The sequence below is a fragment of the Saimiri boliviensis genome, chromosome 5 (genome assembly GCF_048565385.1).
Source record: "Saimiri boliviensis isolate mSaiBol1 chromosome 5, mSaiBol1.pri, whole genome shotgun sequence".
Classification (NCBI taxonomy): Eukaryota; Metazoa; Chordata; class Mammalia; order Primates; family Cebidae; genus Saimiri; species Saimiri boliviensis.
The window spans coordinates 40,543,951-40,557,077 of NC_133453.1; the positions used below are offsets into that span (position 1 = coordinate 40,543,951).

Genomic DNA, 13,127 nt, shown 5'->3' on the forward strand with positions numbered 1-13,127 from the left:
TCAGCTGAATATACAAGAATGACGTTTTCCATTATACGCAACTAAATTTTAAAAATGTATTATTCATCTTATATTCCATATCAATTCGCTTAGTTATTTTTCGCAAATGACTTTCATAATTTTTACAAAGAATTTGTAGAAACTACAAAAAATAAAATTTCCTCTTTGTATGCCATTGGACTGAAGATGAAAATAGCTTGTTAAATCAAGGTTCCAATAATTGATTATACAGTAATGCAGTCAACTTCATATTCTTGTCGATTTTTTGTTCATTCGAAGACATTTGAAAATTACAGCTTTCCATTCTTACTTTAGAGAATCTAGACAAATGATGCAAAACATGCTTTTGAGTTAAGACCTTTTAGTCTAATATACATCAAGATCAGTCTCCAAACAGATCTGGTTACATGAGTCTTATGTAAGTAGGAAATTATTTCTTGATTGTCCAGCTGCTAAAATTTCAGAAAACAGTAAAATAAAAATTTCAGTAACAGTGGGTTAGAAAGTAATATACTGGTTATACAAATTTATGCTTACCTAGGAGTTAACTAGAACTATATTTTGTTTACCCAGCCTGACACATTAAATGCTCAATGTATGTTATATGTTTTTTAAAATTAACCTTGTAGTGACTGTGCCATTTAATGGTTATTTAATCTTGGCCAAACCACTTAATCTCTCTGGGCTTCTGTTTCCTCATTTGTAAAATGGAGGTTAATAACAGCATCCCATATATTTTTATGATGGCTTCAATCAATGGACCCTTTTGTTCAAATACATTAAAACTGCTTTCTTCCCAATGCACACATTTTGTAGCTACAGCTTCAAAACCAAAACAAATAGTCAAGGAAGACAGGAAAGTCAGAGATAGGAGAGGTGCTAAAAAATACCAAGACCTCTTTTTTATTTTTTAAGTGCTATCTCAGAGCAGTTTAAAGGATTTAACTGCTTTGTAAATTGTAAAACCTCTTGAAAATGTAAATCTGTATCATATACAACCATAAACCTAAAAAGTATAATTAATTGGCTTAAATTTAATGTGACCTCAGCTTGCATTTCAGTTATTTGCCTTTTGCCTGTTGGTATAATGGATAGAGGCAGGAGCCCTGGATGAGAAGTCTGGAGATGCAGTTAATATAGTTGTGGCTGAACCATTAGCTGTGTGTTCCTTGTTCCAACTATTTTATCTGTAAAATAAAAGTTTCATTAAATGAGCTCATAGTCCTATTGTGATACTCTCCTACACTGAGCACTGATTTTGTTCCTCTCCATCTGTTCTCCTTTATTCTTACACTCATTAGTTGCCTGATTTTCTCTACCCTAGGACACAATTACCAGTACCAAAAAAGGGATGGGAAGGAAAGGAAAAACGAAAGTACAACTGTCAAAAAACCAAAAACCAAAAAAACCCTCTTTAACATATCAGCATTACTAAAACAAAAATCATCCAAGAACAGTCCCTGAGCAGGAGCCAATTAAAGAATACTGCAAATCAACAAACCAATAAAACAAAGTAGACAGAGTATACTTACATTTTATGAAACCATCTGACCTGACCATCTGTACCAGTCTGGCAGGTTGAACTGCACCAAGAAAAACTAACCCAGGCTGGTAGAAGCAGGAAAGAATACTGGGTGGGTTAAAACATTTCTGGATAGGATAGAGATAAGGCTTGGAAAACAAAGGGGCCTTGGCCACAGACAAGCACCTAGCCATACTCATGCTACCAAAAATAGCCCTTTGAGGACGCGGTTGATCTTGCACAGTCAACAGTGGCTCTAGATGCCACCACTGGGACCACCACTGCTGCTGCATATGGGAAAGTGGGCATGGTTGTGCTGCAGTTTTCCCATCACTGCTGCTTGGCATTACTAGCTCCCATTGCTAAACCTGGTTTGAGTGTGTCTGACAAGTCAAACCTGAATCATATGCTACAAGTCCTGCTGCAAGGGGGTCCTGAACAGGCTGTGTCTGGCTTTTATTGTTGTTGATGATGATGATAATGATGATGATGAGGCTGGTGATGCTGTTGGCTTCTTAGTGAAAGGTAACCTAAACTCATAAGGTGAGAAATTACCCAAACTCGGGAAAGGCATTTTGAGCTAGGTGGGCAAAAGAATGACACAGGCGCATTTCAGTATTTTATGCAACTTTACTACAATAATTACTTCTATTTTCTTTAATAGAAACCGGTTAAACTACATAAGCTGTGCTGGGATGGATAGCTAATCATTATAACAGCAGCAGATAGTATTTATTAAGGGCTTATCATGTCCGAGACACTGTGTCAAGCCCTTTAAATGCCTTTTAATATCTCAGAATGATCCTATGTGGTAGGTACTATTATTTCCTTTTTAAAGTTGAAGAAACTGAAGACCAAAAATTTAAGTAACTTCTACAAGGTTTAGTTAAGCAGTGCAGCTGGTATTTGAACCCAGGTAGCCTGGCCTGAGCCTCTCAAGATAGTGAGAGAATTACTTTGTCATTTGTCACTTTGGTCTTGAGGCATGGGATCCATCATGCTAATTTTCCTCATGTTTCCTACTTGTCAGTCTCCTCTTTTTCTTCCATATACATTTATTAGGAGTCCCTTTGCACCTACAATTTTACTGATGGTAAAGAGGCACATCTTCTTTCCTTTTGGGAGACAGTAGACAAGCAAACAATCCATTCCCATATCTTGTGATATGTAGATGTTAAGTGAGGTTTGCAAAATATGCTATCAAAGCATTTAGGAAACAGGCCAGCTGTGGTGGCTCTCACCTGTACTCCCAGCACTTTGGCAGTCCAGGGCAGGAGGATCACTTAAGCCTAGGAGTTGAAGACCAGCCCAGGTAACTTAGCAAGACCGTTGTCTCTATTAAAAAATAAAAGAGGCTGGGCGCGGTGGCTCATGCCTGTAATCCCAGCACTTTGGGAGGCCGAGGTAGGTGGATCACAAGGTCAAAAGATCGAGACCATCCTGGCCAACATGGTGAAACCCCGTCTCTACTAAAAATACAGAAATTAGCTGGGCATGGTGGTGCACGCCTGTAGTCCCAGCTACTTGGGAGGCTGAGACAGGAGAATTGCTTCAACCCCAGAGGCCAAGATTGCAGTTAGCCAAGATTGTGCCACAGCACTCCAGCCTGGCGCCTGCCAACAGAGCAAGACTCTGTCTCAAAATAAATAAATAAATAAATAAATAAAAGCATTCAGAAAACAAAGAGCAACTCTTAAAGAAGGGGGGAGACAAATCTTCAGGGGAAGTCACATAGCAGTGGAACCTTGAAGGCCAAGTTGGGTAAGATTCATTAGGCTGACAGCATGTAGTCTGTCCCAGGAAGCAGTTCAGAACTTCTGGGGCCCAGAACTCAAGTGGTCAGATGATGGAAGCAAAGACTGAGAGGTTAGACAAAATCAAGTAACAGAAGTATCTTGGGTGCCCAGCTAAGAAGCTTTACTTTGTGTGGACAATGAAGGAAAGTAGTGGGGGTGGGGAGCGGGGGGCAGTGCTCAAACTCTCAAGTTTAAGAAAGGGAATGATAAGATCCAATTAACTCTAGAAAATCCCGGAGCAATGTTGGGGATAGATGGACGGGGGCCCTGAACCTTGAGGTAATTCAAGAACGTTTTTGTGGTTTAGGCAAGGGTAGGGAATACATAACAGGAGCACCAAGCTTCCTTATGTCTGATCAAGGCACATGTGCATGTGGAAGGGAGGCTTGTCTTGGAAGAAATAAAATAATCAGGGAACTTGGTCTACTACTTGTCCAGCTAGATAACCTCTAGTCGTGGTTTTCATGGCGACTCTTTTCCCAACACGACTGCAGTCCAGATGCTGGATGACACTGAGAGACTGGGGTGGAGTCGCCTTCTCAACCTCCACCCTGTGCCTCTGCAGGAAGTCCAAAAACTTAAAGTATTCCTTTACTCAAGATTTCCAGTCATAAAATAACCACACAAAGTGGAGGCTTGGGGAGGGGGCCTGAAAAGATAGATGCTGTACTCACTAGCTTTACCATTGGACTCACACTTACATGTACCATGCAGCCGGCAGGATCCTGAAGCCCACATCTCTGGAGTTCTTTCCATATGGACATTCCCTGGCTGCTGGACAGGGTCCCAGAGACCCTCACACCCTTCCTCGTCATGTAATCCTTCCCCCTTCCACTCTTCACCGAAATGCTAAGGAATAGCAATTGTGGAAAACAACAAAGTCTGCTGTTTAGGAGATCTAGACAGAAATGTCCAGTAGGCTCACAGAAGTAGACATATGGACCAGAAAAGGGATGCTCAGATTTGGGAGTCAGCAGTGAACAGTAAATAGAAATCACAGTTATTAAGTTATGGAGGAAGGATGTGTGGAGGTGTAAAGGGAGTAGAAGGAAGAACCAGGGTGAATATCAATGAATGGAGGAAAGATGAAAAGGCAGCAAGAGAGGCAGCCAGAGGTAGAAGGAGACATATGGGAAGACTGAGGGAGAAGATAATGGCTGGGAGGGGACCGCCAACCTGGTCTTAAGCAGCAGAAAGACCTAAGCGAGAACAGCACTGAGGTTTGACAGTTGAGTCATTCCTTTTGCAGCACAGAGAATGCAGAGATGAGGGGGGACAATTCTTTGAGGATCAAGAAAGAAGTGGCAATAGCTACAGGGGAATGAGTTTGGAGGGAGGGTTTGTATTTGTGAAAGGAAAATCTTGGGGCCCCAAAATTACTAAGCTAAAAGGAAAAGTCCAGCTGGAAACTGCTCAGGGCAAAACCTTCCTCCCATTCTATTCAAAGTCATCCCTCTGCTCACTGAGATAGCTGCATATTCTGATTGCCTCCTTCAGAAAGGCTTATCAGAAACTCAAAATAATGCAACCATTTGTCTCTCATTTACCTGTGACCTGGAAGGCCCCTTCCTGCTTTGAATTGTCCTTGCCTTTCTGGACAGAGCCAGTGTACTTCTTACATACATTAGTTGATGTCTCATGTCTTCCCAAAACGTATAAAACCAAGCTGGGCCCCACCTACTTTGGGCACATGTCATCAGGACTTCCTGAGGCTGTGTCATGGGTATGTGTTCTTAATCTTGGCAAAATTAACTTTCCAAATTAACTGAGACCTGTCTCTAATTTTTGGGGTTCACATATTCTTTTTAAAGACTGGATAAAGGAGCTGTTAGAGGGAGGGAGGCTGACACAGGGAAGTGGTGGGTAGTAGTGGGGCAGAGGTTAGAATCAGGGCTAAGCTGAAGGGTCTCCTTTTCCTTTGTGGTGGTAAGAAGAGAAGAAAGATTAGATGTTGTAGGCATAGATAAGTTTGAAAACCAGAGTGCTTTATAAACTTTCACATTCATACAAATGTAGGACTGTTATCTTTAAAACATTTGCTTCCTTAAAAACAGGCAACTCTACATTTAAAATTTTTACACTTTCACTTTAGTAAAACCTAAAGTAAGTGACATTATTTAGGCATAAACCGAAACTTCCTTATCTCCTGTAACCAGTTTCACTAACAGAATGAAATAAAATAATTATAGTCATGTCCCACTTTATGATGTTTCAGTCAACAACCAACCAAATGTACAATGATGGTCCCAGATTATAATGGGGCTAAGGCATTCCTATTGCCTAGTGACATGGTAGCCATTGTAACATCATAGCACAATTCCTTTTTTTTTCTTTTTTTTTTTAATAAATTAAGGTAACCTAAGTGTATAGTGTTTATAAAGCCTACCCTGGTGAACAGTAATGTCCTGGGCCTTCACATTCATTCACCACTCACTCACCCAGAGAAACTTCCAGTCCTGCAAGCCCATTCATGGTAAGTGCCCTATGCAGCTGTACTATTTTTCAAAATCATTTATATCATATGTCTACTATACTTTTTCTATGTTTAGATACACAAATACTTACCGTTATGCTATGATTGCCTCTAGTGTTCAGCACAGTATCATGCAGCACAGGTTTGTGGCTTAGGGGTAATAGCCTATGCAATATAGCCTAGGTGGATAGTAGGCTATGCCATCTAGATTTGTGTAAGTGCACTCTATGATCTTCACACAACAATGAAATTGCATAAAGAGGAATTTCTCAGAACATATTCTCATCCTTACGTGATGCATGACTGTGTATCTGTGAGATCTACATGATTGCTTATGCTACTGAGGTCTACATTTATTCACCTTTTTAGGCTGCTGAGTCTGTTTTGTACTGAAGGTAATGTTTTGAAGTCTTTTTGTTTGTGTGTTTCTATCGGTGTTTCTTTGCATGTCCTGTAGTTTTTCCTCATAGTTTGCTACTGAGTTATTTGGTGAATCGAATTCATAACTGTAGTATATCCATTGTAAACTGTGGCATGAAAACATGCCCTCCTTTCTCTCATTTAATGCATTTTGGTTTAAGCTTTATTTCAACATTAGCATCATAACCCCTGCTTTATTGTTGTTTCCATTTGTCTAGTGTACTTTTGCCCATCCCTTTTGTTTTAGACTTTCTGAGTCATTTTGATTCAGTCATGTCTCTTTATTTTCAGCATCTTGGTTTCTGAACAAAAGTGAAAATCTTTTGCTTTTTTTTTTTTTTAAATAGTCTCTCTCTGTTACTCTGTTACCCAGGCTGGAGTCGGTGGTGTGATCTTGGCTTACTGCAACCTCTGCCTCCTGGACTCAAGTGATTCTCCTGCCTCAGTCTCCTGAGTAGCTGGGATTACAGGTGCCTGCCACCATGCCCAGCTAATTTTTGTATTTTTAGTACAGACAGAGTTCACCATGTTGGCCAGGCTGGTCTCAAACTCCTGACCTCAGGTGATCTGCCTCACAAAGTGCTGGTATTATGGGCATGAGCATGCCCAGAGGAAATCTTCTGCTTTTAATAGATAAGTTAAACTCATTCATGTTCATTAGTATGACATTTAGTTCAATTCATTTTGCTATACATATTTTATAATTATCTTAAAACTATTTTATTTGCTGTGTTTCTTTCTGTGTATGATACATTTTCTTTGCTATTCTAATTTTAAAATTTATTTTAATCTGTATATTTGTATCTATATCTATACATATGCATATACTAATATTGGTTCTCTTTCTCCAGAAAATCACAAATAATACATCATCTGTTCATTTCAAAGATCTGATATGGTTTATGAGATTTCAAGTTCAAGGGTATTCTATTCTGCAATGAAATACAGTTTGTCAATGGATGGCTTTTGCATGTGTACATGCACATACACGCATGCGTATGTAGCTAAAGATTGCATATTTTTAAAGCTTTGAGGCAGGGCACGGTGGCTCATGCTTGTAATCTTAGCACTTTGGGAGGCCAAGGCAGGTGGATCACTTGAGGTCAGGAGTTCGAGACTGCCCGGGCTAATATGGTGAAACCCTGTCTCTACTAAAAATACAAAAAATTAGCAAGGTATGGTGGTGCATGCTTGTAATCCCAGCTACTTGGGAGGCTGAGACAGGAGAATCACTTGAACTGGGAGGTGGATGTTGCAGTGAGCTGAGATCATGCCATTGCACTCCAGCCTCGCAGGGGCGGGGCAGGGGGAGTTTTGAAATTCATTTGCTTTACTTGGAACTAAAATTTCTTTTTACTTATTTTTCTCTTCACCAAGATTCAAAGGGTGTCTCTCTATTCCTTTTTACCTTCTGTACCTCCAGAAGCAATGTATTTCATAGCCTGTTACCATGAATCATGTTCACTTTAAGAAAATATATATAGCAAGTGGTTTTATCCCCTAGGAATCTTCTCCAGTATTTTAGCACATATGATGGACTTTCTCTTTTTTATGGTTTTGTTAGATCAATCACAGGCCTGTCAACAGCTCTCCACTTCTCTCTTCCATTCACTTTCTCCAAACTGCTCTTTATCTCTGTGAAAGTTTATGGCAAGATCTTGGGACACAGCTAGTCGAGACTGGATGTTTATTTCAGATACACTGAACTTTGAACATTCTCTTTTAGGTATTCAGAGGGCAAGCATTTCATGCAGCTTTGTTTGATCTTTCTGTTGTTCTGCAGTGTGGTTTTCAGAGAATGAGGTGGGAAATGCAGATTTATGCAGCGATGGCTGCTATTGCCTAGCTGCTCAGAAATTGTCCTGTCAGTGTCATCTTGGTGGAACTGCACACTCTGCACCAGGCATTGTAAAAGGAAAAACATCCTAACTCATCCAGCCTTTGCAGACAAAGAAGCAACCAGACCCTTCATTCTCTCATACCTTGTCCTGGATTTGAAGGAGGAATGTTTATGGTTTGGGAATCTTTTCCCGGAGGATAGTCACAGTTATTTGTTTCTCTTTTACCATGACAAGTACCTATCTTTCCTGCCAGAAGAGGAGGGCAGTCTGGAGTCTAATTAGGTGTGTGACTCAGGCTCCGAGTCCTTCCCTTCAAGCTCCTATGCACCAGAGCTAGGATTGTTCTTTCCTTCCAGGAGAGCTGCAGGAGGGAGTAATCACCGAAGGGTTTTCCTGACACTTCAGTTCCACATAAGACTCTCCCTGCCCTTAATTCACCATACAATTGAGAGCAGTCAGAAAGTGGGGTTATACCAATGCTATTGAGTTAAATATTTGGCCTTTGCTTGAACCCTGCGTTAAGAGACCGTTAGGACTTTTCTCATTATGTCTATAATCACCCCAGCAGTAGCAATTCCCCAAGTTGTCCACTGTTATGAGGGGCTCTCATCCTCATTCTTCTGCGCCAATTCCTCAGTCTTCCCGTTGCTTCCAAACACCTCCACAGAGCCCTTTTAAATCCACTTTTAAATATTACCATCACAGTTTTTTTCTTTCTTTTTTCTTTTTTGAGACGGAGTCTTGCTCTGTCGCCTAGGCTGGAGTGCAGTGGTGTGATCTCGGCTCACTACAACCTCTGCCTCCTGGGTTCAAGCAATTCTCCTGCCTCAGCCACCTGGGTAGCTGGGATTACAGGCACCTACCATCACACCTGGCTAAAATGTTACTAATGCTTAAATTTTTTTTTCCTGAAAGTTGTCTGTTCTTAGATGTCCTGCTTCCACTGTAGTCTTCTCGAGGGGAGACGACTTTTTCTTCCACTCCCCCAATATTCCAGAATCAGGAGGTGGGGCTGGCATTCTGTTTTCTCTCAAAAGTGCTTCCAACACTTTTCCCTCCTTTGTCTTTCTAAGCCCTAGGTAATTTTAACTATGTGCATACATCTAGATAGAGGATCTCTCCTATCTCAATGCGGTTTTCTACAACTCTTCTGATCATCAATTATTGGTGACATCAGCTTCCGTTTCATCTTTTTCTCTATGCCTACTCATTCTTGTTGACTTTGTATTTATTTATGGTGATAACCCATCTTACAACCTGGCTTGCCATTTATTTACAATTTTCATCTCCGCTAACTTTGTTTCCACCGCATCTCATCCCAGAGCCTTGGCATTACATTCATTACATGATTTCTGACATCTTGAATCCAAGTATACTCTCTGACCACTGCCTTCAATCCTTCTAGCTCACTTACTCTAGTATCCCTATTTGAATAATTCCTATTTGAATAATAATTCCATTGAGATCTCAGATCCATTAACCTCACTGCCCTTTCACTATGCATCACCACATTCATATATTTCCCTCCTTACCCAGCATAGAGTCGATGTTTCATCATGGTAGTCAATCCTTGTGTCATACTACCTGGCTAAATCCCAACCCTGGCTGAGCCCAGAGTTATTTACTTTCTCAGCACCTGTACTGAAGCTGCTGAATGTTGCTGGATAAAAGTCATACAACTGGGATGACTAGATTGTCATCCATGCTATAATGATTAAAATCTTCAACTGGACACTCGTTCCTTCTTAGCAATCCTACCAAGTTTCTATAGAAAGTTTGCTTTTCAGTTTCCAAGATACATAATTCATAACTTACACTCCTTCAAACCTCTTCCACCCCTCATATCCTTTACTCTCAGCATCTGACCTTGCTTTAGACTAAATGGAGAATGCAGAAGCCATTTGGTCAGACTTTTCTCATCTCTTCTCTGTGAAATCTACAACTTACTTTAACTGAAATCTGTCTTCTCCATTTTACCTCCTACCCCTGCTCTTGTTAAATGAAAATTGCTTCATTTGTGCTTTGACTCCAATACACTTTTGCTTTGCCAAGTATTTCATTCCTTCAGTTGGCCCCACTCTCCCCTTCCTGCCTCACCAGTCTCTGCCTATCTACTGAATCATTTCCATCAGCATAACCCGCTGGAATGACTCTCATCCTAAAACTTCTTTTCTTGACTCTTCCCACCTTCACTCACAGCCTCACTTTTCTACTTCTATTTACAACAAAGTCTTCTCTAAAGGGTTACATCCAGTCTTCCATCTCCCATTCATTCTCCAGCCCATTTTTGGCTGGTTTGCATCCTCACCGCAGCATTGAAACTGCTCTTGTCAAGGTCACCTAGAACTCTTGCAATACCAAATACAATGGACCCTTGATCTCTCAGTGGCATTTGATATTTTGAATGATATTTTGCTCTCTTGGTTCCTATAACTCCATATGATCCTAATTCCCCTCCTTCCTATTGGCTCTTCCTTGTAAGCCTAACTTCTAAGTGCTGAAGTCAATGCTTCATGCTGTCTCTTCTCATTTATCTGCTCTTTCTGCAGATAATTAACTCTCATAGCTTTAAATGCTTATGTTTTCAAAACATACACCTTCAACACAGAATTTTACTCCTGAGCTCCAGATTTATTCAATTGCTCATTGATCTCTCTACCTGGATGTCTGATAAACATCTGAATCTTAGTAGTCCAAAAGACGGCTTCTGATCTCTTCCCTCAAACATATTCCTCTCCCATAATTCACCAATTTGGTAAACTCACTATCATCCTATTGTTCAAACCAACAATTTAGAGATATTCCTACATTTCCCCCTTTCCCTTAAATCCCATATATGGCAGCCATGAAAATGCACATCTCAGATCCCAGTTGCAGGGAGTATTGTTGACTGATGCCCCAGCAGGTATCCTCTGAAATTTATCACCATGTTCCAGGCTGGAAGACTGCCACTGACTGCTCCCCGCCAGCAACTGAGCAGAGGGATGTAAGGCAGATACATTCCTGGGAGACACAGAACTCTTCTTATATGGGCAACATTGGCTTGAAGACTTCCCATTGGCTGTGCTGAAACTTTCTCAGAACTGTATCTTATCTACAACTTTTCCTACTCTTCCTTTCCTGTTCTCTACAAGGGTTGAAACTGTCTAATGTCTTTTCTAATTCCCCTCAGGTGCTTCCCTATTATTACCTCACAGGTGTTCCCTTCAGTAAGTCTCTCACATGTCTAATCTGATAGGATTGTCTGCTTCTCAGAGGATTCATATTAACACATTGTATTTAATCCATCAACAAATTTTATGCCATTTCTATCTCCTAAGTACACCTCTTGCATCCATCCACTTCTCTTTATTGCCAACACTGCTCAAGGAGAACTATGACATTTCTTCCCTGGATTACTGCAATAGTCATCTACTTCCATCTCATACCTCTCCAATCCATTCTCATCTCAGTAGCTGCAGTGATTTATTTTTATTGACAAATCAATCATGTCACTTCCCTGGTTAAAACCTTTCAGTAGCTTCTCATTATGCATAGAGTCAAACTAAACTTCTATTAAGGCCACACAATACTTTAGACCCTGGGCCTCTCTCTTCAACCTCACCCCATCTCATCTTCCCGCTTGTCTTGATGCCCACCAAGGCTCAAACATACTAGTAGCCTTTCTCTTCCTACAGATTGCTGAGTCCTCTCCTGCCTCAGGGGCTTTCCGTTTACTCTCCCTTCTTCCTATAAAATACCCTTCCTCCATCACTGTAGAAGGTGGACACCTTCTCACCCTTTAGCCCTCAACTTAAATGTCCACTCATTTCCTCACAGCTAGTGATCACTATCTGTCATCACTTTGCTTAGTGTCTGTTTCTGCCACTTGAACAAGGGCTGGCAAACTATGGCCCATGGATCACCATCTGTGTTTGTCTGGCCCATGATCTAAGAATGGCTTTTACATATTTAAGGGTTTGAAAAAACTGCATTTTTACATTTCATGACACATGAAAATTACGTGAAATTGGAATTTCAGTGTCCACAAAGTTGGAACTAGCAATGCTCACTTGTTTAGGTTTTGCCGGTGCCTTCTTTCACACTACAACTCAGAGTTGAGTAGTTGTGTATGGCCCATAAAGCCTAAAATATTTACAGAACAAGTTTTCTGCATGTTGCATTTGAATGTAAAGTTGAACGCCCATTGTTTGTCTCATCTAGTCCTTAACTCTCAGTGCCTGCTCCACAGCTAGTGTTTAATAATTATAGCTTGAACAAACCTTCCCTCTCTCCCAAGACTGCTAATATTTAAGGGGATAGGTTGACTTACCTCTCCTTGGCTAATTCTCTTCTCAGGGAAATTTGGAACCAAATATTATTGATTCCATGAAAGCACCTTGAAAACAGGACTGTTATATTTTTCTGGAAATACCTAGCACAGTACCTTGCACAAGGTAAGATGCTGCTAGAAACTGGAAGAACTCTTTCAGGGTTTTCCTTAAGAGGAAATTAAGTAGTGCATGCAAAGCACTTAGCACCGTGTCAGGCGTACAAAATTGTCGAACAAATGGTTTGCATTTGCCTCAAATTTCCTTGCTATAATGGGAAATAAATATCACCCTTATAGCACTGTCTCACAGACTAACAAGAATGCTGTATGTGAAAAAGCTTTGTAAGCTGCAGACACTATCCAAATAGACTTATCCAAGTGCAATATATTAATACACGTTGGCACTGAGCAGCCCTATTTAGAGGGATGGGCACTGACCTGGTGGTGAGAACACTTAACATCCTAATTCTTGCCACTTATTAAGTGACCTTGGACAATCCCAACTTCTGCGGCTGTTTCTTCTCTTCACCTGTAAAATCAGCCTCTAAACAGACAAAACCGTCGCTCGGGATTCAGCTCTGGCCTTCTCTGCCGTGTCTTTACTTATGCTCCGGGATGGAAGACCCATCCGACTCCCAGGCGGCCCAAGGGGGCGGGACCAGCCTGGGGCGTGGCGTGGCGTGGCGTGCCCGGGGCGTGGCCTCCTTGTCTCCCTAGGCCGCGCCGCCGCCGCCGCCGCAGCAGAGCCAGGCCGCACGGGGGC

At 41.1% G+C, this 13,127-nt stretch overlaps 1 protein-coding gene across 1 annotated transcript in view; it reads right to left on the minus strand.

Moving 5' to 3' along the window:
* SGO2 (shugoshin 2) overlaps positions 1–12,944 on the minus strand; it is a 53,984-nt gene extending 41,040 nt beyond the window's left edge. The window contains exon 1 of the mRNA XM_074399298.1: positions 12,803–12,944. The gene's annotated coding sequence lies outside the window, so the exon portion shown is untranslated. The remainder of the gene's footprint in view (positions 1–12,802) is intronic.
* Between the last annotated feature and the right edge of the window lie 183 nt (positions 12,945–13,127).